Source organism: Dipodomys merriami, unplaced genomic scaffold (genome assembly GCF_024711535.1).
Source record: "Dipodomys merriami isolate MVZ:Mamm:240054 unplaced genomic scaffold, mDipMer1.0.p SCAF_2, whole genome shotgun sequence".
Taxonomy (NCBI): domain Eukaryota; kingdom Metazoa; phylum Chordata; class Mammalia; order Rodentia; family Heteromyidae; genus Dipodomys; species Dipodomys merriami.
Genome location: NW_027203381.1, coordinates 25995982 through 26008346, shown reverse-complemented (window position 1 = coordinate 26008346; position 12365 = coordinate 25995982).

Here is a 12365-nt window from a genome sequence, read left to right as displayed (position 1 = left end):
AGTTCAAACATAGCTTAGACAAAGATGACTTCTAGATTCCAGCTCCAATATAGCCAGCAAAAAGCAGGGCAGTAGTCATGGCTGAAGTCACTGAGCCCCAACTAACCAAGGAAGCTGAGCAAACATCAAACCTTGAGTTCAAGTCCTAGTATTGGGGTAAATAGTGAGAGGGCATAAACACTGTTTTTTCTACTTTTTTATAATATTATTTGATACTGTGCAACAAGTTCTCCCAAATAAGATAATAACTTTCTATACTTACAATCATGAAAAGCTTAACATTTCAATGAGATCTGAGCTAAAAGAGGAAGAAAGGTATAAATGCCTTGATAAAATCAGTAAATTGAAACTGTCACTTTATTTTTAATTATCATCTTTAAGTGTATAAAGGAGTTGTCATTTAATAAAGCAGTTTTTGAATACAATATATCTTGATCAATATCATCCCTTTCAACAGATAGAAAATTTTAAAAAATAATAATGCAAAAGTAAAAATATAAAGAATAAGTTGAATTCATGTATGAGAAAATGTGTCTCAAAATATGGAAAGCAAACCCATTATGGTGTTTCATACCTGAATTCCCATCTATCTAGAAGGTAGAAACCAGGGGAATTGTGATTTCAGGTCACGACAAACACTTAGCTACACTTACAAGACGTCAAGAAGTTAGGATTTGTAAAGAGTTTCTTTCATCTTAGATATATGAGAAGCATTAGTGGGATGATTGTAGTCCTGACCAACTTGGGCGAAAACTTTACTTATTCTTTGTTTTGTTCTTCCCATATTTTTGTCTTTATTTGTGGGGAGTCTTTGTATCTGGTCAGGACTACAGTCATCCCACTAATGCTTCCCATATAACTAAGATGAAAGAAACTCTTTATAAATCCTAACTTCTTGACGTCTTGCAATATCTAGTATATGTATGAGTCAAGCAGAAAAGATCAGATAATGTGATGTTAGGAAAATGAACCCTTAGATATGTATTTAAATGTTTTTTTTCTTTCATGCATTTATTTCTAATGCATTTATAAGATTATTTCTTTGTTGGTTTGTATGTCCCTCCCCCACAGTATAACCCTTGATTTCACTATATTTGATATCGGTATAATTTGTGGAGGAGATGGGGAAAAACAAGTCGTTTAAGGATAAGGTGGACCCGTTGCAATAATGAGAAGTACAAGTTGTCATGTTGAAAAAGAACTTTACAACTTTGGTGCAGGCTGGGGGGGGGGAGGGAGGATTGGGGAGGGAGGTGGGGGAAGGCTGGGAAGGGATATGAAGGGTAAACAAAGGAGGAGGCTGCAATGCTTGATAAGAAATGTACTCATTATCTTGCCCATGTAATTGTAACCCCTCTGTACAGTATATTCACAAAAAATTAAAATTAAAAAAATAATAAAAAAATAACCAAAGCAAAAAAAAAAAGGGTGGTGGTGGTGGAGATAGGTTTCAAGTGAGTACTTGCCTAGCAAGTATTGATTGATGCCTTTAGTTTAAACATCAAATGTACTGCCAAGAATATACAAGAAAGAAAGATAAAAGAAAGGAAGAAAGAACAAAAGAAAGAAAGAAGGAAAGAAAGAAAGAAAGAAAGAAAGAAAGAAAGAAAGAAAGAAAGAAAGAAAGAAAGAAAGAACGGAGAGAAGGAAGGAAGGCAGAAAGGAGAAGGAAGGAAGGACAAAAGCAAGAAATAGAGAAAGAAAAAGAAAAATGAAGGAAAGAAAGAAAAAAGAAAGAAAAAGAAATGGAGGGAGAAAGGAAGGAAAGAAAAAGCAAAAAATAGAGAAAGAAAGAAAAAAATGAAGTAAAGAAGGGAAAGAAAGAAAAGGGAAGGAAGGAAGGAAAAAAGTCAGGCAATAAAGCAGAATTATATTTCAAATCATAATTTTTCTATTTCAAATTTCAAATGTATGAAGACAGTCATAAATAAACTGTGTCTTCCTGTAATAGAACATTCTGTTATTTGGAAGAAAGTTGCATCACTTTACCTAGGATTCAAAGCAGTAGCTTCATTCTAAAATATAAAAGTTGTAGGCCTTACGGGAAGATGGAGGCATTGCCATAGATAAACTTGTTGTCTCTGAACAAACAGAGATTTAGGGACCCAGGACAAACGTCACCTCAAGAGATTCACAGCAACCGAACTATAAAGAAGCAGAGGCACATCCTGGTAAAGAAGAAATTACACCAAAGGAGCACAGGAACTGAAATCAATGACGATGACACGTGACCTCTGCTTTAGCGTTGTGGGCTGTGCTGGGTCCTGTCCAGCATGGAGATACACAAGGGAAGAACCACACTGTTGGGAGGGATGTAGAAGGAAGAGGATTTAGAGGTGTCCACATCCAGATACAAAGACTCCCCACAAATAGAGTCAAAAATATGGGAAGAACAAAACAAAGAATTGGTTCCTTGAAAAATTAACTAGCTTGATAGGCTGTTAGTAAATCTGACTAAAAAAAAAAAAAAAAGAGAAGAGATCCACATTAATAAAATTAAGACAAGAAAATGGAAATATCACAAAAGAAATATGTAAGATTCAGGATAATATTAGGGAATACTTTGGAAGCCTCTCCGCCAACAAATTGGAGAATATAGAATGGAATTATTCCTAGAGAATATTGATATGCTTAAACGGAACCAAGAAGATTTCACCCAACTAACTTGATTCTTATCAAGTAATGAAATTGAAATGATTAGACCTCCCTTCCAAGAAAATCTCAAGACAAAATGGATTCACAGTCAAATTTTATAAGGTCTTCAAAGGAGAACTTCTCAAACTCTTCAATGAAACGGAAAGGGAAAGATCACTACCAAACTCATTCTAAGAAGCCAGCTTATCACTTATCCCAAAACCATATAGGAACCCATTACCTCCCCCCAAAAAAGAACTATAAACCTCTCTCTTTGATGAACTTCGACACGAAACTTCTCATTATTAGCAAAGTATCAGGGTATAAAATCAATCCACAAAGATTAGTAGTTTTTCTGTATGCCAACAATCATAAATCAGGAAAACATCTCCAACTGTCATAGCCTCAAAAAAGTAAAATACCTAGCAATTAACTTAACCAAAGATGCGAGGTAACTCTACTGGGAAAACTTTAAAAATCTGAAAAAAATAAATTGAAGCAGATTTAAGGAAGTGGAAAAATTTCCAAAGCCTCTGAATGGCAAGAATTAACATTGTAAATATGGCAATAATGCCCAGAGCAATTTACAAATTCAATGCAATACCCATCAAAATCCAAACAACTTTCTTCAAAGAAATTGACAAAGCAATCCTAAAATTAATATGGAATAATAAAAGACCCTGAATAGTAAAAACAATCCTTAGCTGGAAGAATGCTAGAGGAATATCAATACCAAACTTCAAACTCTATTACAAAGCCATAGTAATAAAATTAGCTTGGTACTGACACAATAGGCCTGAGGACCAATGGAACAGAATAGAAGAACCAGAATTAAGCCCACAAACATACAGCCAGCTAGTACTTGACAAATGATCCAAAAATACAGTTTTCAAGGAAGACAGCCTCTTCAGCAAATGGTATTGGCAAAATTGGCTGTCCATGTGCAGAAAATGGAAGCTAGACTCTCATATATCACCCTGAACCAGAATCAAAGACCTCAATATAAATGAATCAAGACCTCAATATAAGTCCCAATACCATGCAAATATTACAGGAAGAGATAGGAGAAATACTAGGTCTTCTAGGTACAAGTTGAAACTTCCTAAATAAAGATCCGGAATCACAACAAATTAAAGAAAGACTGGATAAAAGGGATTGCATCCAACTGAAGAGATTCTGCAAGGCAAAGGACATAGATAACAAGATAAATAGCCCACGAATGATATATTTTTATTATATATATTATATATATCAGACAAGGACCTCATATAAAAATATACTTAGATCTCAGAAAATTAAAGCCACCAAAAATAAACCCATGAAGAAGCAATAGTCTAATTAATACATCTGCTAAAGACTTAGAGAGACTTCTCAGAGGAAGAAGTAAGAATGGCCAATAGCCACACCAAGAAATATTGAATATCTCTGGCCATAAAAGAAAGGAAAGTCAAAACAACATTGAGATTCTATCTCACCCAATTTAAAATGGCCATTATCAAGAAAACTGACAAAATGCTGGTGGGGATGCAGCCAAAAAGGGATATTACTACACTGTTGGTGGGAATGTAAACTTTTTCAACAACTCTGGAAATCAGTATAGAGGTTCCACAAAGACTAAACATAGTGCTTACTTAAGACCCAGTACTCCCACTCCTGGGCACAATAGACCACAAACAGAGTCACACTAGAGCTACAAGCACAGCCATGTTTATTGTAGCATTGTTTACCATTTTCAAGATATGGAATAAATGGGATGAATTGGTCAAGGAAATGTGGTTTATATACACAATGGAATTTTACGCATCCATCAGAAAGACTGGTATTGTACCATTGATAAAGAAATGGAAAGACTTGGAAAAAATTGTATTAAGCAAAGTAAGCCAGATCCAAGGAGAGCTGCATTACCAGGTTTCCCTCGTTTTTAGAAACTACAATATACCTATAAATCTACAACACATTGAATGACTGGAAAAGAAAATACACTGGACATCATTGATAAAGGATACAGGTCTCTACACAATGATACCCACTAGACACTATGTGGAAAATGAACTACTCATCTTGTGGGTGAGGACTGGAGGGAAAAATTGGGAGTAAGAGAAGGAAAGGCATGTTTAATAACCATTGTACTTATTACCTGACTCATGTAATTATAACTCCTCTGTATATCACCTGTAAAATGATGAAATATAAAGCTAAATAAATAAGTTAAAAAGACCCTAAGAAGTAAGAACATGCAATAAATTATATCGTACAGCTACAACAAAAGGATAATGATCAAAATACAATAAATAAGTTATTAACTGGAAACTCCGAAGGCTAAGGTCTGAAGCTCAAGCTTAGAAGCAAGCCATGAGACTCTTATTTGCAATCAAAAAAGCTGCAAGTGGGGCAGTGGCTCAAGTGGTTGAGCACTAACCTTGAGCACGAAAGCAACTTAATTAAAGCTCCAGGACTGGTACACACACACACACACACACACACACACACACACACACACACACACACACACACACACACACACACACACACACACACACACACACACATTACTGAAGTCCACTCTGCTTCCAAAGGGGCAAGTCTTTCTGCTTCCAATCAGCATGCATAGGTCCCTCCACCTCAGGAGGTGCAGTACCAAATTAAGTCCATCTCTTTCCAGAGAGTGTTCTGGGCTTCATTCTCTGCTTGAAAACCACTACTGCAACTTGGGGGAAGAAATGGTGTGTTTCAAGGCCACCAGTGAACAAGATTTATACTTTTGTTCATTTGGAAAACCTGAGCAAACCTTTCTCTGTGCATTAAGCCTTTTTGACCTTTATTGAAATAACAAAACAGTTATTCAAAGGACACGAGGATGAATTAAAGGTAACTTTCTATTTGCTAACGTTCAAAGAGGGAATCACTTGCTTGACTTTCTCAGAGGGCTTCTCTGAGAGAATGTTTGCAAAGCACTCAGTCTTCTCAGGAGGGTGTTGAATTATGGTTATTTTTTAAAAGAAATTAAATGTCTGGATATCAAAAGCGTTGATAAGTTAACAGTGAAAGACCATATTATCAGTTTGAGATGGCTTTAAACTTTAAACTTAAACTTTAAGGCTTAAAAGGAACCAAAAGTGCAGAGGAGACAAATGTAGAGTCTGAGTGCTTCTAAAGCTAAGACTCAATGTGATTTCTGCTTTAAGGACTAAGGCCTCTAAATAGTTGTGCAGAGTTAGGCTTGTTGCATAAATCTATATATTTGGCTGATAGTGGCACTATTGGTGATCATCTTGTGTTATCTTATTTTCTCTATAAAATTATAAAGAAACTATAGCAAGTTCTGGGGATGGCTCCAAACATATAGAACATAGACCATTGTTCTGAGTTAAAAGGTCTTAGCAAATCCACTTTTCGCCTTGAAATAGCTCTCACATTTGTCTTTCCCTCTTCTGTTCCCTTTGCTACTACCTAGAGGATGCATTAACACCTGTCACTGTCTTGGAAATGGCTCTTTTGTTTGAGCCAACTCATTCACCAGGCCAACAATGTATTTATTCCAAATTTGTCTTCATAGTTGGTTTATAAACTATTGCTTATACATGTACAAACTTTTGTTTTAGTTTATAATTTGATTCAGTAATTTTAGGGATGACACCATCTCATTACAGTGTATGTGACATTTTCTTTTCTTCCTTTTTCTTTGCTCTGTTAAATTTTTTTTTAAAAAAACAGCTTTTTTTTTTGAGAACAGTTGACTCACAGCAATCAATTATGTACTTTCTTTTTCTTTTATGCCTTTGACTAAGTTCCTCGCTGGAGTTCTGATTATATAAAAATTGATTTATAAAAAATGAAGACAACACATGCATAGTGAACATGTACACAGACTTTAGTAGAACCAACTAAGCAAGTAGGGTATATAGGGTAGGAACTCAAAGATTTCATTTTTTAGCAGAATGTAGTTTCCCTTCGCTGTATTAGGAATGAAACCAGGTCCTTACACTTTAGATAAGCACTCTATCCTTTGAGCCATCTCCTGGGCCTTTTACTTTTGGTTTGTTTTTCAGCTGTCCAGCCTGTGAGCTGACCATGTTCTTTACAAGTATCTGGGATCACAAGCATTAACACGGTTCATAGTCCCTAGAGTTGTTACAGAAACTTCAAATATTGAGTGGGTTACTCCATTGACATTCACTTATCTTTTTTTTTAATTAAATTTAATTTTTTTATTGTGAGAATACTGCACAGAGGAGTTACAATTATATGGGCAAGATAATGAGTACATTTCTTATCAAGCATTGTTGCCTCCTCTTTGTTTCCCCTTCCCCTCCCTTTCCATACTCCTCCACTTCCCCCCACCCGGTCCTCCCCCCGCCCAAGCCAAAGTTGTGAAGTTCGGTTTTTTTTTTTTGTTTTTTTTTTTGTTTTTTGTTTTTTGTTTTGTCGGTCGTGGGGCTTGAACTCTGGGCCTGAGCGCTGTCCCTCAGCTCTTCAGCTCAAGGCGAGCACTCTACCACTTGAGCTACAGCGCCACTTCCGGTTTTCTGGTGGTTTATTGGAGATAGGAGTCTCACGGTCTCTCCTGCCCGGGCTGGCTCTGAACTTCTATCCTCAGATCTCAGCCTCCTGAGTACCTAGGATTACAGGCGTGAGCCACCAGTGCCCGGCTGAAGTTCGTTTTTTAACATAAAGATTTGTACATCTCATTGTTGCAATGGGCCCACCTATATCCCTAGTTAAATGATTTGGTTTTGCCCTTCCCCTCCAAAAATTATACCAACATCAAATTATCTTTTAAGAGACTATAAAATGTATGATTTTGTCATGAAACATTTAACCTTAAATCATCTTATTTTCCACCCATGGAGCTCTATTCAATAGATCATATAATGAATAAATATTCTATGAATAAAACTGATTACTATTACATTCATGGGGAGGGGGACATTTTGAGGTCAAGATATGAAAGGGAGATGAAATCTTTGTTATGTTACTTTTGGAGAAATGTTAGTTAAAAACAGACATATCTAATTCTTTTTTTGTTTTTGTTAACTTTTGACAGTACAAGTGCTGGAAGTCAAGGATTGTATGATGATCTGCCTTGTGAGCCAGCCATGGTTTTTATGGGCTATTTTGGAAATTCAATCTCATGTACTTTTCTCCCTAGTCTGGCTTCAAAACTCAGGGTTTTTTGGGGGGGAGGACGAGAGGGTGGGGAAGAAAACCTCGAAAGATTTAGGGTTGCAGGCAAGAGCCTTTGATATGCAGCTCATCCATCTACTCTTCTAATGAGATGGCACTCCTAAAAGCAGAGGTGCAAACTGCTTTCAGAGATTTTCCTTTTTATGGCTATTCTTTGAATCTAGAAAACCAAAGGGTATATAATAGTTTCCAATTGTATGCAGCTGGATTCATTTCAGGGACTATATATTAGAATATTATACACTTATCTTATTGTTACTTTTATTTGTGTTTTGAGGCACTTAGCTGGCAAGTTTTTCTACCCAATGTCACTTAAAATATTGGTACATTTTTGATTAGCATTAAGTACTAGAAAGTGAAACCTATTTGAGATAGTGTCCCTTCAATTTTTGTCTCTGTACTTTTTCCAGCATAAGGTTCTCTTTTACTTCTCCATCTTCACTATGGAAGCAAGTCTAGCAAAGTAAAAGTAGAGCCTTGTTTTTCTGTAAAGATTCATGTAACTTTCTTGAATAATAGTTCAAATATTTTTGACAAGGAATGCAATGCACTGATCCAACATGGAAAACTCTTCACCAGTAACTGGCTTTCTAGTTCTAGAAACATGACTTAGGTAAGTATATGAAAGCTTCTGGTAAAACTGTGTGGTTGGATAGGGTAAAGTGATTATCTCAGAAAGCAATTGTTCACTACAATCCTGTATGAAGGCAAAGTCTTACCTTATATGTTTAAAATCTACACATAGTTCTCTAAGTAGCTCAACATTTAATTACTATGATAAGCATACCTGTACTTATTATAATTTGCCTTCTTGTTCTCTTCATTATTCACAAATATCTTGCTTTCAAATTCAAATACAGCTATTTGGTTTAGAAGGTGTTAGAGAGGTGTGGCTTTTATACCTCTTTAATGCTTCTGCATGAGAAAACACATACAGGTGTTTAGCTTGGTCAAAAAGATTTAAATACTATATCTATTATAGTGTTTTACAAGAAAGTCAGTTTAGTCAGGTCAATTGAAGAGTATTCATGTTTATGTTTTCAATCATTTATCTTTGTGGTGAATTATATACATATATATGAATAGTTGAATGGTTGGAGGAGGGGTTCCGGGTAGTGGGTTAAGATGGCTGAACAGAGAAGATAAACCAGAATGGCTTGAGTGCATTAATTAAACAAGTGTTAGATACACCAAAACCTCAAAGGAGAAGAATGACACTAATCAGTAGAGGGGGATAACCCTCATTGCCAAATGACATTTTCACGAAAAAGTAGTTCAAGGTTTTCATTTAATTGACCATCATTTTCTTTTTTCTTTTTCTTTTTGTCTGTCATGGGGCTTGAACTCAGGGCCTGGGCGCTGCCCCTCAGCTCTTCAGTTCAAGGCAAGCTCTCTACCACTTGAGCCACAGCACCATTTCAGTTTTCTAGTGGTTTGTTGGAGATAGAAGTCTCACGGTCTTTCCTTCCCGGGCTGGCTTTGAACCCAGATCCTCAGATCTCAGCCTCCTGAGTAGCTAGGATTACAGGCGTGAGCCACAGGCGCCCAGCTTTGACCATCATTAGAAAATTGAATTTGAACTTCTACACACATGTGCCTGTTTAGTTAAAATACTATAGATATGGATGCAAAACATTCATTAAGGAAAATGTAGATGACTGGAGAGAAGAGGGGAAGAATATAGTCAAGAATTCATTGTCTATCAAACAAAATTCAGAAGAGGGAAAGGAGTGGGGAGTGGAGGGATGGGTAACAGTGTTGAAAGGAGTGGCAATGATCAAGCTACTTTGTTAAATGGCAACCCTTTTGAACAACTACTTAAAGATAATAGGGAAGAAACAAAGAAGGAATTTAAAATTGGTTTCCTCAAAATTATTCACAGACATTTCCAACTTATTAATTTTAGCAAACACTTCTCTAGCAGAAAGAAATAAAGTTAATTGTAACTTGCAATTAGTGACAGGATTAATATTATTGCTGATTACAATCATTTCAGCGTCCTTATTTCTAGCAAAACTTTAAATACTGAAGTGATTGTAGATAATTTATTAAAAAAGGGGGAAGGTGGGATTGTTTGCCTAGCATGCATGAAGCCCTGTGTTTGATGTGTCAGTGCCACATAAACAGAAAATAAAAAAAGCTGCAAGTGGTGCTGTGGCTCAAGTGGTGGAATGCTAGCCTTGAACAAAAGAAACTCAGAGAGAGTGCGTAAGCCCTGGGTTCAAGCACCAGGACTGGCAAAAAAAAAATGTTTAATGCATAGAAATGGTGGAACAAAGGTTGAAAAAAATGCAGCAGTGATACTCATTAGACACAATATTGAAAATGAACTATACAACTTGTGGGGAAGAGGGAAAACAGGGAGAAAACCAAGGAAGAGGTGACACTGTTCAAAAAGAAAGGTACTCATTAATTGACTTACATAACTGTACATCACTCTTACAAAAGATAAACGTGAAACAAACAAAATCCTAAAAGAAGCAAAACAATATATATCCTGTAACATTCTGAGGTTTATTTGACTATATTCAACATATCTGAAAGAAATATAATTTCTCTTTTGTTCTATAAGCATATACATTTTTTAAAATACAGCTATTACAGAGATGGTGATCAATGCATGTTTTCTAGGGAGTCCAACTGGTGAACTATTTAATATATTTACTTTACTAAGAGAACATGTTGAAAAGAGCTGAGTCTATTAGTAAGTTTTAGAACTGTTTCTGCTAACTACTACAGTCCTTTAAAAATAAATCATGACTAATTTCCTCTGATATTATGTTTTGCTGGAAATCAAATGAGTGGGAGTGGGGAACTCAGGTCTAACCTACTTAAATCAGAGGAAGCATTAGCGCAAATATTCTTAAGCAAGCATTCATTGTCTAATCAAACGAACCTGGCTTACTCAATGTTCAGAAGCATGTATTTCCAAATCCTGGCTCAGGCTCTTGACTAATGTGAGCTGCTTGCTCTGATCCTGTTGGGGCTGCAGAAATCTCCTATTTCCTTTCATTTTCAGGTATGCAGCTGTCTTTCTAAGCCATGGCTACATTGCTAAATGAATCATTGAGTTGGAAAAATCTGAAATGACCTTCAGCTTGTTCTCAAACTCTTCCTCAATGTAGAAGAGAGGAGCAACCTGCAAAATACGGCACAAAGTTTTCCTAAAGTTGTTTATAACATGAAAAATCTTGCCCATGTAATTGTAACTCCTCTGTACGGTATTCTCACAACAAAAAAAAATAAAATTAAAAAAAAGAAATTTGGATGCTACGCTGTTATGTGTATGTGTGTGTGATTATATTCAGAAGTAACTTTTTGTGTATTGAGTATAACTACAAAGGCAAATGCTTTTAATCTTAATTTATTTTGTATTATTAGTTTTTACATACAGAACAAGTTCTTTCATTGGCTTTTCTCCTGCCTGTTAAGTTATATGGTTCAAACAGTCTAACATTCTTCAATGATGTAGCCTGGATTACCCCTGGGTACTTATCTAATTTTTACAGTGATAGTCTTTATGAACAGCTAGCAGGGTTATTTTGTTTTCCACTTAAAAGCTAAATGATTAGAAACATTTGCCTGTTTCTCCCTTTTATTTCCACTTTGTTTTTCCTTTTAGCCATTGGGTAATCTTACAAATAATTGTGGATATACACACAGCTGTGTGGTGAAGCATAGCACTTGGTCCATACTGACTAACCCCTCCTCATTAAGGGTAATCCAATTAGACACAACAATATTCAATAAAACATATAGATTAACCTGATGGAATGGCTCAATGAAATTCATGTAATGTCAGTAGCAGAACAAGGTATCATATCCACTGAGTTACTAATTGACCTCACACGAGAAATGTCCTCAGTCGGTGCAGTACAGTTAACCTCACTGCTCTACCTCTTGAGTCTCATCTACTTTGGCACTGTTTCCAAAGATTCTCTGAGCTGAAGCAGGTATTAAACAAAGAATGAACAAAAGCAATCAACCATTAGGTGTAAATTAACAAACCTTAAGTCTTTTCACACTGAATGGATTTGTAAGTCAGTATGCTCAAAGTTTTCAAATGCCTTATGTATATCATAGTAGTGCATTATATGTTCTTCAAACTGACCTAAAATAAACTTGACGTAGCTGAATGAACACATAGATCCTGTCTTGCTGAGCAATCCTGAAGCCTTTATATCTCCTATCTTTATAATATTGCTTATTAACTACATTTTAGAGTTAAGAAGCAGAGGCTCAGAAAGTTTGAGTAACAATGCGAAGTTTCACCTTCACAATTGTGCATAGTCACATTTCTTACTCACAAACCACCTAGTAACTACTACCTATAGTGGTTTTTGCTCCAGTTCCCAAACTAAACCAAACTGACAGATTTTGCTCCTGCCTCTGATTTCTCAGATATCAGATAACCATTTTCCTATGATGAGTTGCTTTTGTTCTCCCTCCTATCTGCATGTTCAGGTGGGTGAACGAGATGTCTATAAAAGGTAAGCAATCAATATTAGGGTTGGGTAGAGCTCTGTAAGCCAATCTTCAAGCCTGAG